Genomic DNA, 18,779 nt, shown 5'->3' on the forward strand with positions numbered 1-18,779 from the left:
GAGAATCTAGAAATAGAACCACACATATATGGTCCACTGAGTTTTGAAAGATTATTTAACATTAACATTTTATAGAATATAAACTAAATTCAAGAACGGAGGAAAATATAGTGTTTTCAGCAAATGGCACTAGAACACCTGGTATCCGTATATAAAAAATTAACCTCAACCCTTCATTTCCATACATAAAAATAACTTGAAGGGAGCTGTGAACCTCAATATGAAAGCCTAAAGGTATAAAACTTTAAGAAGATATTATAAGGGAAAATGTTTATGAATTTAGGGTAGGCAAGAACTACCTAGGATACAAAAAACATGATGTATAAAAGAAAAAAAACTGATAAATGAGATTCCATCAAAATTTAGAACTTTAAATGACATCATTAAAATGAAAAGTCATCCTTAAACAGACCATATTTACAATGCATATAACCTATGACTAGAATATATAAAGAACTCTTACAGCTTATTAATAGACAACCCAATTAAAAAGTAGACATAAGAAGATGATAAATAGCCAGTACAGCACAAGGAAAGGTGAGCAACTCTAGAATCAGAAAAATACTAAACAATGCAATAACAAGACTGAATTATACACTCATTAGGGAGATGAAGTTAAAAGTTTTAAAAGCCTTGTCATGACTTATTTTTTTGTTGGATTCTCCCCCTTTGCATTTAATTTGTCACGCCCAATGGATTCATTCTGCTGGGCTTCCTGGAATTGTGATCCTCATTGTCTTTTCCTAGGATATTGTCTAAAATTTTTTGGAGTGCTGGTTTGGTATTCATGAAGTTCCTGAGGTGCTCTTTATCATGAAAGTATCTTATTTCTCCATCAATTTTGAAAGATAGTTTTGCAGGGTACATCAATCTGGGTTGGAGGCTGTTTTCCTTTAGGGCTTGAAATACATCACTCCAAGCTCTTCTTGCCTTGAGGATTTGTGTTGAGAAGTCTGCTGTGATTCTGATGGGCTTTCCTTAGTATGTGATTTGTTTCTTTTCTCTAACTGCTTGTAGAACTTTGTCATTGTGTTGAGTTTCTGGAATCTTAACAATTATATGCCTATGTGTAGATTTTTTTTGATTAAGGCTAGTTGGAGTCCTATATGCCTCACTTATCTGTAGATCAAGTTCTTTTCCTCTGCTTGGGAAGTTTTCTGCCATCACTTCGGTGAACAGTTTTTTTTAATTCATCTGCACTCCCTCCTGTTTCTTCATTGACTCCAATCAGTCTTATGTTATTCTTCTTTGCATCATCTAGCAGCTGCTTTATTGATTTCTCGTGTTCCCTTACAATTTGAAAGCAATTTTCCTTTTCCTGGTCACTAATTGCAATGTTATCTTCTATATCTGAAATTCTATCTTCACATTGGTTCATTCTGCTGCACAGACTTTCGATAGAGTTTTTAAACTTCTGGAAATCTGTTTGCATCAGTTTTATGGATTCCATTTGTTTCTTATGTTGGGATTCTATCATGTTCCTCAGATCCTCTATTTTTTTTATCTGTATCCTCTCTAGATTTATTAATCATCCATCTCATTTCCCTTTGGGGTTGCCGTAGGTGATCCAGAAGTCTGTTTTTGAGGCTTGTTTACATGTCTTCTCATTTTCACGGAGTGGGGGGGCGTGCTTCTGGCGCCTGACCATCTCACCTTCTCAGCCCTAGGACCGTGGAATGGCGGCAGCGGAGCCTCCTTCCAGGTGCTGGGACTGGCTCACCTTCTCTGCCCTAGGAGTGTGGAATCCACATTTTCTTTATCTGTTCATCTGTTGATGGACATAGGGGCCGGGTCCAAATTTTAACTATTATGAATTGCACTGTTATATCTTCTATCTCTCTGCTGCCTACTTCTGTGTGTATGTTTGGGAGGAGGGCACACATGAAAGTCCGATTCCCCAGGAAGTGGCCATTTTGACTATCATTTCAAAGTAAGGAAGAGAAAGGGTAGGAGACTATTTTGCCTCAAAGTCCCCAAGCATCTTGGACAGCAGAAAAGCTGCAAAATCTAGTGCATTGTTTCAACACTATAATCCTTTGAGCCTGAGAATTTGCTTTTGGTTACTATAACTACGGGTTTGTAGGCGAACATTAGAACAAAAAAAGATGTGAATCTTTACACTAGTTTAATAATATCTGGAGATTAAATTGCCCTGAAAGCTAGAACTTTAGACATAATGTCAGCTCGTTATAATAACTGTGCCAGCCTATGCCTATGCCTATATCTATGGGGTCTTTTTTCAGGTCAGGCATCAAAATGACTGAGAAATTTGTTGCAAAGTATGTGTCAAAACAGCTGTGTGATTAAATTAACAAGTTCAGAGTTCAGTCTAAAGAATCTAAAAACATTGCCTACTAAATTAATGACTTTCCAATAAATGTTGGATAAATAATCATCAAGGTAAATAATATGATATCTGGTGGGAAATTATTGAACTGTTTTTTTAATTCATTTGCCACAATTCTCCTAGAGACCTGTCAGGTGTCTATAAGTATTTCTGAACAGGCAGTAAGCAATTTGGAGCAAGTCAGCCTCAAACAACAAATATCTAAGTGTAGTGGTAGAAGCACTAAACACATGGATTAAAACATAAAAAGAAAATTCATGAAGCATCCAAATAGTTTAGGCACTACCACTTTTGAGTATCTAAATGATTTCTTGTTTTTTGTACTTTCTTCTTGATGTCCCTTGGCTTAGAGAAACACTTTAGGTGTTAAAATACATGGTGGGTTGCCTATGCCAGGCCATTTGCAGGTTATTTCTAGATATCTGGCTTTGGGGGCTGAAACATGGCAAAGTAAACCCCATTCCAGCAGATTTGAAAATATAATAATAGAAATTATATTAATACATACAAGAGACTGATTAAGAGGGTATGCTGAGGAAAATGCTTCATTGATTCTGTTTCTAAGTTTTTATATGCAAGTTTCAGCAGTAAACAACTTTTTACAGAGAGTTTAATGTATTGGTGTCAAAAATTCCGTTGTCTTGGCAAGTTGCCATTTGAACTACACTCACTGTGCACTATAGGTAATCTTTCCATTTGAGGATATTAATATTTTATGAAAGGAGGTTTTGGATAGAGACACATTGTAGCTCTTCTGCTCCTTTAGATTGAATTATCACTTACATGTATGCTCCCTTCTTTGTCATTCTTGGATCTTTTAAATTTGAGACTATAAGCACATATCACCAAACTTATAATTCAGTCCCCAAAGCAGAAATTTTTAGTTGGCATGTTGAAACAAATATACTGGTTTGACGAAGAAAGCAAAATAAGATGAAACAATTAAGCATTGATTGTGAACATAAAACCTCAGAGAAAGACATGTGAATTTATTGTGCTATATTCCTCATAATGCAATTCAGTCTCTTCATCTCTATCTCACACCACTGCTATCAATGTTGACTATTATAATAGCCTCCTCTCTGGCCTGCCAGTTTCCTTTCTTGTTCCCCAACCCATTCTCCTTTCCTTTTTACAGTGTGTTGAGTGCTCAATGTAAGGCAAAAGCAGGATAGTATGAACCAAGAAAGCTTCATGAATAAAGCCCCTGTGGCTGACTGAGGGTCCAGGAACTCCATAAGACACTTGTAGGAGGTGAGCTCAAAGGGGTCCCATTGTAATATTCTCTGGAATTATCTGTTTGTGAGCAGGAGAGATCTAAGTCCATAGTTGTCTTAATAGCTGTCTGAGGGTCTCTGTAATCCTTTATGCCAGAGCATCTAAGTCTCATGGCTTCACCACTAGCCCTCCCAGCTAGTCCTGGTGGGTTTAAAGAACTCTCCCTTCATTCTGATTGGTTCTCTCATTACCAGTGTCCTAAATAAGACCTAAGTGCTTAATAAACACTTAACAGGGCCTGGCATAAGGTTAGTGTTCAATAAATGTTTATAAAATATTGCAAAATGAATTTAATGCACATGTTGTCTAACTGGTATAAATCATATATATAAATATATAATCTGTTATCTTCTCTTTCAAAATAAGGTTCAGACAATCAGCATCACTAGAGCAAAAATATATTAGAAATTTGAACTTTGCACTTATAGACTCATGATTAATCCAGGTTTTGCTGGGCATCACTGAAAGCACTAAAATAATCTGGTCCCCATTTTGTCTGTTGCAAAAGATTCAGTTCATATTTAATGTCAAAATTTCTATAGCTCTTTTCCTATCTTAAACCATCTCCGTAGAGTATGCTTCTTGTTCTTTACTGCCTGATTATCAGAAGAATTTGAATTCTATGACATTTGACGGTGTTTCCAAAGGTAACTGCTCTCACCTATAATATCAGCACAGGCTACTTGAAAATAGTTTCTTGCTAAATTAGACTCCATTACTGGAGAAAAGGGCATTTCTTGAAGTTTCTGATTTGATTTTATTCTTCACTGCATGTGTTGAGAAAATTAGTAATCACTTCACTGTGATTTTATAATAAATTACCCATCTCATGGAAAAGGGAGAAGAACATTTAAAACGGTAAAGAAAATTATTTTTCCATGGCTTTATTTGGAGATGATTTTGCTAACAGCAATAATTGCCAGAGTATTAGTTTTTCTGTCCATGTGGTTATAGTGGAAGGTTTATGATTAAAGGAGAACCACAGTATGTTAGAGTCAACTCTCACATTTTTTAGATGGACAGTCTCAGATTTAGAAAGGTGAAGTTGCTTGGTCATGGTCATACAACAGGAAAAATTCTAGGATTCACAGAGTGTCAGAATTTGAAGGGAATTTGGAGATGATCTAGGCCAACTTCCAATCTAGTACAGACTTTCCCTCCAGGTCAACCTGCATGTTTTCTTATACATTTTCATAGTCTTTAGGTTCATTGGAAAACAATTATAAAATTGAATGTGTGTATTCTTACTTAAAAGTAAGTCAAACAACATCAAATAATTGGTTCAGGTCAATGAGAGAGGAACAATAGGTGTGGTAAACACTGTGATAACTAAATAGGAGCAATTTCTTAGAACAACTTTTTTGGCCAATGTGACTCAAATATCATCAGATGTAGTGGTTATTCTGTCTTATTTCATACTGGTTTTACTAAATCAGTTAAAAAAATCCATGCCACCTAAATAAGCTGTTGAAATAGCCTTAGGTTTTTTGTTGTCATTTTGACCTGGCTAAGATTTCGTGCACTAATTCAACACAAGTATACCTCATTATGGAATAAATGATGACAGGAATTATAAGAATAATAATAGATACCATGTATTGAAGATTTTCAATGTGTCAGGCACTTCAATAAACAGACATTTTAAATATTATTTTCATTCTCCCCAACAACCTCCAGGAGGTGAGTTTTACTAAAGATATTTTGTAGTTAAGAAAATGAAGGCTCGGGGATACTGAAAGACTTGTTTAAATGCTACAGATTCAGATAGCAATGGAACTGAGATTTGACTCCAAGTCTCTCTGATGCCAAATCCCACCCACACTCCAAAACCATGCTAGAGTAAAAATAATTAAGAGATTTAAAAAATGATGAGACTTGGAATGTAGCTCAGTGGCATAGCACTTGACTTGCATGTATGAGATTCTAGGATCCATCCCCAGAACTGAAAAGAAGAATAAAGTCAAAATTAATATAAGATTCCACTAATAAACAGTACGCCTCACATTCAATAAACACTTCACTTCTATTATTCAATGTAATCAGCACAGTAGCCCTGAGCAATAGGCATTGATATTTTCCTCTTTTTTATGTACGAGGCAACTGGGCAAGTTATTTAACCTTTGTGAACTACAGACTTGCATACATATAGCTAGTAAATGGCAGGGTGGAAAGTGAATGGGCAGAGACTTAAATCCATTCTCTTAAAAAAAACAAGATGTATTATGTATATGTACCTACTTCCCAAGATGAATGTAAACTTCATAAACTGCAAACATGTAGTAATAAAATAAAAATTTTTAAAAACTGTTTTCTTTCTACTATACTTAACAATATGGCCAAGAGTGTACATTTAAATGAGACTGTTGTAAATAAAATATTGTTTCTCACTCACTAGAGGTATTCACTTTCTCAGCATTCCACGGTGATTCTGTTTGAAAAATCAAAGAAAATATATTTTTGTTTCATTTTTACTTCTTTTGAGAATCAGAATACATGCTTTCAAATTGGTTTTTGGAATTAATTGGAAAGTTTTCTATATTGCCTTATTTTAATCAGGGCACATTTGTGATATCAAATGGCTCCTCATTTGAAGTTGGAGAACACTGAATTTTTAATAGGAGGTTAAAACTTGAAACAGTATTACTTCTAGTTTGTCTCAGTTCCATTATATACCAAATGGGAGGCAACTGAGCTTGATGCAGCCAAAGACTGAAACTATATTACCAGAGCCACATGAATTTTGTAACATCTGAGTATAAAATTATTAAGTCTTGCAAAAGTGTCAGCTTCTTTCACACTAAAAAGACAGGTGCCATGGCCTTCTGTGTAGAAGGTGTGGCAACAGCAGTTGACTGATCAATAATATTTGAACGAGCAAATCTGTGTGGTGGAGAGCAGGTAATCATGTACTGGGCATCATTTATTGCCTGTATGCTCATGAAAGAATTTTTCTATTTTTACCTATGTCTTCATGAACTACTGATGCTGAAAGGAGGAAAATGAAAGTTTTGAATTACTCTTGGAGCATTAGGGGAAACAGCAATTGCACACAATGTTTTGCTTGGGTTTATTTTGTTACTTTTAGGATGACTAAAATGTTGATTTTGTCAACATGGTCCAGCCTGAGAAACAAGTATGTGTGTGGGGGGTTGATTTGTTCTAGTGGTACTTGTATTCATCTATTTGTTCATTAATTATTCAAAAAATTAATTTAAAAAATCAAATTCATTTAATAGATTATTATTGGGCAGATAATATGTGCTACATACTCTATTAAGTACTGCTGGTAGAATAGTAAATAGTACATATAGTGATCTAATTGTATCAGAAGTCTCCATAACCTGAGAGACAAAAAATGGTACCTGCAGTACAATGTGGTAACAGCTGTGATTGGACAAGTACAAAGTGCTCTGTAAAATAAGAGGGATAGAGAATACAGTCTTGAAGTGTCAGGGAAAGCTCCCTGGAAGAAAAAAATCAAAAGGAAAATTGAAGGTCAGTAATAATTGATTGGTAAGCCAATTGGAAGAGTAGGGAATAGTGTTTCAAGTAGAGGAAAGACAAGGAGGGGAGCGATGCATAGACTTTGGGGAGACCATATTAGACTTAGAGATGCTTAGTAAGACTGGGACATAGAATGCAGTGAAGAGAGAGGCAAGAGGCATGATGAAAGATGTGAGTCAGGGCAGATTATAAAACATCTCAAGTTAGGTGTAAAAGTTTGGACTTAAGCTAAGGAAAATGGGAAACCATTGAAGAGTTTTCAACATTAGCTTTGGAACTATTATTTGATAGCTTTGGAGAGCTATTTTGGAGGCTGTATCTACTTTGTGCTCCTAAAGAAGATATTGCATTTCTCACTTTGTCCTGTTTCCTATGTCCTACCCATTCCATTTCATGTGTTCTTGTCTTTTCTGCAATTAAATGAATGTTTAGTTATAAAGACTATCAAAATTATGGTACTCAGAAAAACCCCAGGCATCGTTGCTGTATTATCCCTCTTGTAAAGCCATCCCTTTTCTTTTTTGTCAATCCAAATCTTATCCGTCTTTCATGGTGAAGCACTGATTTCACCTTCTCTGGGAAGTCTTTCCAGATTGCTCCTGGTTTATTGATCCTATTATTCTCTAATAACCCAGAGCATTTTGATTTTCCTCCACATCCAAATTATCTAGTACCTCTTTATGTATCCTTTGATGTTGTCTCTCCTTTAGTAGTCCCCCAACTGGATTTATTGTCAGAATTATTAGAAAGCTTGATAATAATATAGATTTCTCATCCCCATCATTGGAGAATCTGATTCTGTAAGTTGGTGGTGGGCCCAGAATCTCAATTTTCCCAAATTATTTTGGGAAATTAACTACTGTCATGAGGATTAATCTTTCTTCTAAATCTAGATGGAAATTCCTTGAGAGCAGAGAGCATCATTAAATTCCTTTGTACTTCTCCTTCTACTGCTAATCCTTCTAAGACCCTAAAGTAATTATTTGTTGACTTGATTTCCTCATAACATAATTCAGTTATCTCTGAGTACTTAGTTATAATATATTATCCCTTCTAATTTCTAAAAGAATGCAGTGGACTCTAAATATGTCAACTTATTTGTGCTCACACAAGTGTGTGCACGCCTGTGTGTGTGTGTATGCATTGTGTATGTTGTATTTAGAATTGTGGTTACTGAAATTCAATACAAAAGAGTTCTCGAGACTTTGCTAGAATACATGAGGCCATACTTACTTCCCTAGACCCTGTTTTATTTTGTACCACTCCTAGTAATATTGCAATCTCATTACCCATCCATCCAAAGAGCAGGTAGAAATGCTTTTGTAGTGGGGGTTTCTTTATAGTGCAGTTTGAGAAAAGAAACAATATTCTGTGAAGGGAATTATGCTGTTATAACTCAGGAGGGTTTTCTCAGTGTGAGTTTTTTCAAATAAGAATAATTAAAATTGAAATATGAGTCCTGCTGCTCCATTGCTGTAGACGGTAGGCATGTGTAACATCAGATACATCTATTTAATAATTCTAGAATATAAAAATAAGATTTTAGATGTACCCTCCTTGTGACCAGTCTTTGTGCATGGAAATTATGCTTTTGACCTTTAATGAATTCTAAGATGTCAAGAGTTCAAAGACTTTTTAGTGTTATCTATCTACCTATGTACCTGTCAACGAGTTACATAAAGAAATCATAATTATAAAGTGGCAAGACTGTAGTTTGAAAAATGAATTAAAACAGAAAAATATACCACACAACCCACAATGAGACTTAGGTTTTGAAATATAGACTCAATCATTCCAACTGGCTAACTCACTCTATATAAGATGTTTGATTATGATGATAACCTTTGGCTTTTCATGAGACTGTAATTTTTCTATATATTCCTCTGGCAAGTTTTTGATAAGAGGCTTGAAAGTGATTGCAAAAGGGCAGCTGTATTCAGGGATATGGGCACATGCACACGTTCCTGTGTGTTAGATAGTTGTTGGGGAGGGATGATGCCCATTTTTTCATGCTACGGGATGTCTCAGGGTCAGATAAAGGGAACATCTTCTACCAAGTAGTGAGTCCTAGCACAGTTACAAGTGTGATGAATTCTGAACAAAAGGGAAAATTGGGGGCCAAATAATCCCTGAAATGTGTCACAGGCAGTAGCTTAGGCCACATCCTTTTTCTCTCTCATTATTTTTGTGGTTTTTATTATATAAATAATATATGAATATATATTGTAAAAAATAAGCAAGGTGTAAAAATATATACAGTGATAGGTAAAGTTCACCTTCAACCCCTCTCCCAATCTCACTAAACTTTTTAAACACTGCTTACTGGTCTTTTCACTTCACATGAGAATTTCAGTAAATTTCCAAGTACAGAAACGAAGAGGAGGTTTGTCCTTTTTGTTTAACAGATTTTAATTTGCTTTTGGTTTCTGTATCTAGCTTTGGATTGGCAGGTCTTTTTTTTTTTTTTGGTACCGGAGATCGAACTCGGGTCCTTGCACTTGCTCAGCAGGCTGCAAAACCACTGAGCTAAATCCCCGGCCCAATGTTTGTATGTTATATATGGACTTGTACATTTTGGATTAATGCGTGCTTAATAAACCTTTAGAAGATAGCTTTGTATACATTTTCCAAACACATGTCCATTGATGAAGTTGTCTTCAGGGAGTGAGTATAAGAATGGGAAGTTATTTCCATTTCAGCTGTGGTTACAACAAGTAATCCTCTTCTAGTTCTTAGGGTTTTATGGTTAGTTCTTGTTGTCTTCTGACTTGTCTGGACCCGAAGTTAAATAAGGTCTCAGGAAGCCCAGGGCTGCTCTTTGCTCTCCATGTTCAGTGATTCTCAGGGAAGGGACATTTTGAGTGAGGAGAAGTCATCACAACTATAAGCTCATTGTAATGCACTTGGGCTGAATTGTGACTTAATATAGTTATTCCTTAAACAGTAGAAGAGCTTAAAAAGCCATGCTGAAACTTTACCAAACACCAGTGCCATTGGGTAGAAAGTAAAGCCTCTTCTGTTTCACACGTGCATCATGAAATCCATTCTACCTGTCAGAGCAGATTTGCCCAAATAGGGCCATTTCTAAGTAGTTAGTGGTTAAGAATGGCTGTGCCACTTGTTGAAATTAAAATTATTTAAAATGCCAATTGAGTCATGGCAAAGAACTTTGAATCAGCCAAATTGATATATATAACTGTAAATGGGGGATGAATTAAGGACTTTAGAAAAGGACAAAAAAATCATTCCTTTTTGTTCCAAGGACAAAGAAGCTTGAAGAGAGGGAACAATGACAGTTTGCGTGCATTTGAGTAGGTTGTCATATTGAAAAAGTTTGTCCTTGGCGTAAGCTTACTTGATTAGGATATAAGACTAAAGATATGGCTATGGGCCCAAATAGGCTAGTCACCTATACTTCTTCTTGATCCTTCTTTTCCTCCTCCCCTCCCCTTCCGTTTGCTACCCTCCCCTCCTCTTCTACCTCCTTCTTCCTCCTTCTCCTTGTCCTCCTTCTTTTTCTCATTTTTTCTTGCTCTATTTGCAGTCTTTTAATATGAACATAACAAATGGTAAACATAAATTATTACCCACTCATATGAAAGGAAGCCAAATTCATGCCCACTCAAAAATATCATAAATTCTGCCATCTTTCTGGATATTTACTTTTGCCAGGTATCTTGCTTGACACTTAAAATATGTAGTATATATGAAATGGGTTCTAGTTTAAAGGAACTTAATACATATACACATGGCTGAGTTCACAGTATACTTATTAGTGTATGTAGCGTATAAACAGTATTAGAATATGGTGAAATCTCTCCAAGAGCTTAGTAAACAAGATCAAGGGAATGACTATATTTGGTGATGCTGGGATAGTTTCCCAAAGCCACATCTTTAAATGATGAATAGAGAGGAGAGGTGAAATGGATGGAAGAGCAGGTGTGAAGGTACAGAGCCCTGAATATACCTTGCATGTTTGAAGTTTGGAAAGCATTTCAGGGTGTATGAGTAAGGTATGTTCAGGGAGGTTTGGGAGAGTGGCAGCACTAGAGTCTGTGAAGGTAGGAAGGGCAATATAGTGAAGAGCTTTGGAAGCCACTGAAAAATACTATTTTTTTCTGTACCAGCGATTGAACACAGAGCCTTGCACATGCTAAGTACATACTCTAGCACTAAGCTCTATGTCCCCTGCCTAGAAGACATATTTTTAAGTGAGAGGAGTTATAGTGGGATCAGTAGTGTTATTTACTGTTATAAAAGGAATGCACATTTCAAAATAAAACTTTTGCTTCAGCCAATAAAAATTTTGATATGTTATTGCTGTTCACAATTTGTGTTCCATCTATTTCTTCTTAAACAAAAGGATTTGTTTCAGTTTTAGATGTTGTACCTGACAGAGATCTTTGCTATACACCAGTGAAAAAATACAGGCATTTGGGCTTCACTTCCAAAAGTGTTGCAGAAGGAAAAGTCTGCTCATAAGTGTTTTCATCGAACTCCTGAAACTTTGGAACATAGGCTTTTTCAAATTGGTCACTTTAAATCCTCTCATCTTTCTCCATCAGAGAAAAGCAGATAATTCTATTGAAAACTTCCATTGTTCCCTTGATTTTACATCTCTTCTTTTTTTGCAACCTCTAATCTTGACACGAGAAGATTTTATATATGATGAAGGAACTTGATTAATACTATGCTTCCAAAGTCTTATGACTGTAACTGAAGTTTTCATTTTTTGTCTCCTTGATCAAAGTAACTGAAATGGAATGTCTATGAATTAAAGGATGAGGCTTTATTTGCATACATGCTTTAAATAAGTGTCAATGGATCATTTTGAAAATATATACTCTGCCCTGCACTGTGCAGTTTGGGCTTTCTCTTCTGCATGAGAAGTATGCTGCTGAGGCTTTGGGTAACTATCTCTAAATCAGCGAGATGTCTGCCAAGGAGAAAATGCAGGAATCATACTATAGCATTGCATGTTGCTGTAGTTTCAGATATCAGAGCTAAAGCCATTAGCAAATCTGGAATCCTGCTGTGAGAAAATCCAGGCTAGATGAAAAATATTGTGCTATAGCCAGGCTAATTTCACTTTGGCTCCTGATAGCCACTGCAACTTAGGTTTGGTATGGGGCACAACACAAATGCATTACTTGAGATTGTATCATTAAAGATAATAAATGTAAAACTTCCAGGATTCATACTCTTTGGAAGGTTCACTTCATTATGTTTAGGTAACTTACAGCTATGGAGTTGTTTTAGTTGAGTCTATGCGAGTGTTCAAAGCCTTGGAGGTGTCCTAGCAGCTGATTCAAGATTAGCTCTGGTGGGTGTGGAACTACAGATGCTCAGGGCTCTGAGAGCCAAGATTTTTCTGAATCAAAGCTGGAAATCAGTACAACATCTCCCTGCTCTTTACATGTTCTGCAAAGAGAAGAAATGTACAGATCTATTCTGGTCACTAAGTCTCATTGAATATTTATGGAAGTTCTAAAGCTATTGAAATATTCCCAGATATCTCTTAAAGCTGAAACAGGCAGCTTAGAAATAGATAACCAGCAGTACTGGGTTTGTCTGTGCAGGGCAGCATAAATTTTTTAAAAATCAAAAAGGGATTGTCAAATGTGTTATGTCTGTGTGATTTACCATAAAATTAGTGAATTTTTCTGAATCCCAGCAGATTAAGAGAAAAAACAAGAAGAGCAAAGTTAAAATGAAAAGGCAACATATTTAAGCAATTGTGTTTAATGATACAGGCATTTGATTTAGTTGATCAACAGAAAAGACATTTCAGGCCTGGGGATGTAGCTTGGTGATAGAGCACTTACTTAGCTTGCACGGAGCCTTGGGTTTGAGCCTCAGCATGGTAAAAACCAAAATGGAAAGGAACAAAATCAATAATAGTGGTTTCTGTTTTAGTCCAACTCCTTTCCATTTTGTACTACTCTGTATATTTGTCACTAAATTATTTCCACTAAATTTAGAACTCTTTTAATAAAGGATTTTGTGATTGCAAAGAATAGAAATCTACCCAAGAAAGCTGAGATAAGGAGCTATCTGTTATAAGAAAGCTATAACCAAAGTAAGAGATCTAGAAACCACTGCACAGTAGCAGTTTTTCAGAAGTGACTGGGAAACTAGTGCCGTTTTCTCTTTGTCAAGGGCTGTGGAAGATTGATTGCATTATGGTTCTAATGAATGGCCTTCTTAAATCCTCACTCCCAAGTCTCACCACTTTGAAGCCCTTTCCCATTCTAACCATCCTGGGCCATTTGACTTATTCTGGCCTATGGGATATTAGCATACATTATATAAACAGAAACTTGTAAAATATGTACACAGTTCCTGTCTCAGTCTTCTGACTTTGCCATGAGTACATGAGTGGATTACCCTGTGGGTAAATGAGACACACGAAGAAGATTCAAGTCAGCTCACTTGTTTAAGCTAAAGACCTAAATATCTGAGAAAGCTCAGATCATATCAGAAAAGTGGCCTAGCCAACACATAGCTGGCCACAGATGCATGAATAAGCCCATGGAACCCAGTTCAGATCAATAGAACCTCGGAGCCAACACAGCCTCAAGAGCAAAAATGCACAGGTAATGGGGAAAAAATAAGAACCAAAATACATCATGTACAGGTACAAGGACCCAATGATAAATGTAAACGTATTGTATACCTAAAATGTACCAATAAAAGAATTTAAGCAAAAAAAAGAGCAAAAATGGATGCTTAGTGTTGTATGATGCTAGCATTTTCTGGTTAGTTTTTATTGAGCAATATTGTGGCAAATAGATAATGGAAAGAAAGATGAAATTATCTCTCTCATTTCTGCTTCTTGTATTTTCTCCCTCTCTTCTATCCCCAGCCTATTGATTGCCCAGTATTGCTGCCAATCCGTTGTTGAACTAATCTTCCTGGAACAGTACACATCACTGTCTATAGTTTTTATATCTTTGGTTCAAATTCTTGACATAGAAAAACTGTGATTACTTTATGGAAAATCAGTAAATTGGTTTGATTTGGGTCAGGTGTCTACCTGGTCCGATCACCTATGCTTGAGGTAGTGGTAGTGATGAAAAGAGAACAATATCACATAATTCGTGTAGTTTCAGGAGATACTACAGGACAGTGGCCAGAAAACCAAGGTAATTTATGCCTCTAACTGAAAGGAAAACCTAAAGAATAGCAAAATACACTGCAAGTTTCATTTGTTGATCTGTTTAACAACTTGAAATAAAATACTAAGCAATCCTACCCTTAAATTTGCTGATAATATTCATAGTTATCACTAGTGAGTCTCAACTATGTGCTAGATACTGTGACAAATATTTTATCTTCTTTAGTCTTCATTACAAAGTTATGAACTTTGGACTTTTATCATCGTTCCCACTTTACAGGTGGAAACTGAGGTTTAATGAGGTTAAGTTACCTTCTGTCATACAATTGGAAACACAACTACAGCCAACTATCGAATCTGGGTGAAGCTGAATACAGAGCCCATGAATTTCTTCATGGCATCTTCATCCTTTTTCAGTGATTGTGTCCAACATTTGTAGAATAACATGAAAGTAAAATTTTAAATTGATAACTTAATGGCAAGGCTTACCAGGAGCTAGTTGGGCAAGCCATTGGTTAGCTAACTTATAATTCTGAGGATGAGTAGGAAAAAGTGCTGGCTGAGTATCATAAGAATTTTTTTTACTTATTTTCTTTTCCCTTTTTTCCCCTTCCTGCTCCTCCTCCTCCTCCTGCTTGATTCCTTAGAGACACAGTCAACCACTCTTGGGGGATTAATGTCAGTCTCTGTTTGCTGTATTTAGATTTCACTACTCAGTAGATAGCTAGACTTGTACTTTAATTTCCCTCTTCTCAGCCTTATGTCTCACCATATCCTCTGTGATATGAAGTTACCATATTCTAAGCCTCTCAGGGTCAGTATATTTAAAGCTTAACCCTCCTGTCCTCAGGAGAGAATGTAGACCCTCAACTTCTCAGGGTAGTGGAGAATATTGATATCCAATTGCACAGTAGAAAGACTTGGAATCAATCTCATTGTTTTCTGGACTCTGAGTCATCCCTGTTGTCTGTGAGTTTTGGTTCCCCAAAGACCTGACATGTCTTTTGTTCTGCAGGAAAAACTGATTTTTCTCTAAATAATATTATCTCCTTTGTAGAATATTAGATTGTAACTTCCTTCACTCTGCTCAAATAGCTATCACACCTCTATTTTCAATCTTCCAAAATGTTATTGAGTTTTATAGTCTGCTGTCTTTTTCTCTGTGTGAGTGCGCTCTCATTCTTTGAAAAATTTTTACTAGAATTATAGTTGGAGTTTGTGATGAGAAGAGACCAATATATAATCAATCACTTGTGCTGAGGAAATTATCTCTCCTCTATGAACTTTTAAATATAGAAATGTCTTCATTTGGGTTGTTTCATGCTTTATCGGAATTTTTATCAGTATTATTATTTAATATTAAATTCTAGCATCATTTTCTTATGAGGCTTTCAAACAAATCAACCAGATAATTAATAAACTCTACTCCTAAGTGTGGTAAGGTGATATTTTTTTCATTGCTCAATTAAAAAAAATGACAGCACTCTCATTTAAGTAGTTGTCTCACTTCCAAGTTTTTCTCATCAAGGGATACTATTAGTTGTGAAATAATTATTCATCTTTATTTCTTCCTGGTTAACCTTCACATAAGGAGAAGGGGAAGGATAGTAGTGGGATGAGATGACATTTAAATATCAAATATTCTATTAATTACTACTACAACTGTCATCCTGAGTTCTGATTTGAGAATCATTTAAGCTATTTTACCTTACATGTTTTGGTAGTTTGTTTATGGGTGTGAGGTTATAACATTTAAAAATATTAATTGGCACCGATTTTCCAGAAAGTCATGGGAATGCTGCTCTAATAGTCATCCAATTGTGTTAATTAGCACTGGAAAAGTTCAGTTCTAGGAGGAAAGCTCCTAAGAACTGTTAGGATTAAAGAAGGTTGGTAATGTATGCAAGTATATAGGAATCTGAACAAGGATCAACTTTAATATTGTCATGTAAGAACAAGATAGGCCTGAGGAAGTCTTCATGTTTGTAGTCCCGATGTCATTCATGAGTTAGTTGAATATCCACAGAGAATATTGACAGAAGTTGTGGATTTTAAAAATATTGCAGCTATTTCTATGAAACACCCAAAATCAGAGAGGGAGAAAGAGAGGGAGGGAGGGAGGGAGAGAGAGAGAGAGTGAGTTTACCCAAATCTATAAATTATTAGCTAAAATTCTTGCAAAATTCCCAGAAAATCTTAGGAGATCAAGATTGTACGATTTAAATTAATATTTGGACAAGGCTTAGACTACTGTTTTGTTTGATCAGAAAAATTTCCCCACAAAAATTACATATTGTTTTCTATAACAAAATCATTATTGGTTTTTAGTAAATTACTTCATTTATTTAAAAATGTATATTGAAGTCCCAGGCACTTTGCTAGTTCATAATAAGATCAAGAAGATTATAGCTTAATGTTAGTGTTTACATAAATAAAAAAACAATGGAGTATAACATAGATGTCACATGAACAATATAAATGATGTGTCAGGAAGGACAGCCTGAATACTGTGGCAAGGAGTGATAAGGTAAGATCTTCTACTTGAGTTGGAACTCACAGCAATTAGCAAAGAAAAAAACTCTAGACAGAGAGAATAGCATAATTAAAATCATATAAGCAAGGCCTTAGGGTAAACAGTGAGTAGGCAGTTTTGGTTGGGCTTATGATTAATATGGGTGACTAATGGGAAATGAGGCTGGAAAGGTAGGTCAAAATTACCTTCTGGCAACCTGAATGTCAAGTAAAGTAGGTTTTAATTTGAAGTGGTTAAGGAGGTATATAGCTTTTGAATTCAGCTCTTAGTAAGATTAACCAAGTAAACACTTGTTAATGGTTTAGGGAGTACAGTCTATAGGCTGATTAACTAAGAGTATGAAGCAATCATCTGCCCGTGAGGGATTGGGGCCTTAATTATAGAGACAACTTTGAGAATATTAAAGAAGAAAATTCAGCAAGAGATATTATAAATGCCAACTTACAGGTTGAAACAACTGATTGTCTATTGGGAAGAGAAATGAAGAATTCACACTCATTGAGTTTTTAAGTCTGGGGAACACAAGACTCTTAACAGAAATAAGAAAGTACTAGGTTTGTGGAGAAAATAGTGAGTTTATTTTGTTTAGTTTGAACATTTTGTAGAATATGGGTGTGGATGTTCAATAGATAGGTATACATTTAAGTCTAGAGCTTAGGGGAAAGTTTGGGCTTACAAACAAAGATGTTATTTGTTTTCATGATAGTCATAATTAATCCAAGGAAATGGTTCAAATGCTCAAAAGAGAGAGATGGCCAAAACCTTGGGAAAGAAGAAACAGGAAAGGAAAGAGAAGGAGCAGTAAACAAGGTAAGAACCAAACCAAGAGAATAAAGTATCATAAAAGACAATAAAGGAGAGAATGGCTGGATCAGAGTGACTAATGCAGAAAAGAAGAAAAGAACATTGCGTTTAGCGATTGGGTAATCCATGGGTATTTCAAACTGAATTTAGAGGAGTGCATGAGAGTATGATTGCTTAAAAAGGCAGTAAGTATACATTGCTACTTTGAGAAGTTTGGATTTGAATAGAATATATAATAGTATATTTAGGGGATAAATAAAGTTAAAAGGAAGTTGTCTTTCAAGATTGGACACACTTGTACCTAATTGTGTTTGTAAGTAGAAGGGCAGAAAAAAGTAGCCAAAGGGAATAGGAATGAAGAAGAGAAGGACAGGAAAAGAGAGAGGGAAAGGGAAGAAAAGATAAGAAGGAAAAGGAGAGGAAGGGGAAGAGGAAGAAGAAAAAGAAGAAGAAGAGGACGAGGAAGAAGAGAAAGAGGGGGAAGGGAGAGTGTGACGGAGGGAAAAGGGAAGGGAAAGAGAAGGGGAAAAGGAAGAAGAAGAGGTGGAGGAAGAAGGAGAAGGAATAGGAGAAAGAGAAGGGAGAGAAGGAGAAGGAAGGAGGGAAAGGAGGGGAAAGTGGAGAAAGAAGAAGTTGAGGAAGAGGAAGGAGAAAGAGTGAGGAAAAGGTGGGGGGAGGAGAAAAGATATTGAATCTATAGAAAAAGGAGATAATTAAAGAAACAAGGTTATGAAGACTTGATTTTTAAATTAGATCTAGTAGCAGCTAGATTTACAGAAGGCTCCTAAACAGTTTGCAGTGGCTAAAACTAAGGAGAACTCTTCTGGATAGGATAGTCATGGATAGGATGGTCAAATTCTTGCATACTTCTAAAGTGTGAAAAACACAGGAAAGTTTAGAGAAAGAAGGAGTGGACCTGCAAGCCTCAAGATTCCATGAAATAAGAAAATAAGTAATTTGAACTGAAAATAATAGAGAATTTGTTGCTACAGTCTTCCTGGAGTCATTGATAACAGCAGTGAATGTAACAGGTCAAAAGCTTGAAATTCAGAGATTGAAATAAGGGCTGATGTCTCAACATGGCCTAGAGAATCGTGGAACTGGAAAATTACACAGAAGATATGGTTTGCTCTTTGATGGGCAGTTTGAAAAGGAGGATGCCTGAACACTAAGCTATGGCTAGCACATTAGTCCTT

The sequence above is a fragment of the Heterocephalus glaber genome, unplaced genomic scaffold (assembly GCF_053883595.1).
Source record: "Heterocephalus glaber isolate CG9 unplaced genomic scaffold, H.glaber_assembly_v1.0 deba00001729, whole genome shotgun sequence".
Lineage (NCBI taxonomy): Eukaryota > Metazoa > Chordata > Mammalia > Rodentia > Bathyergidae > Heterocephalus > Heterocephalus glaber.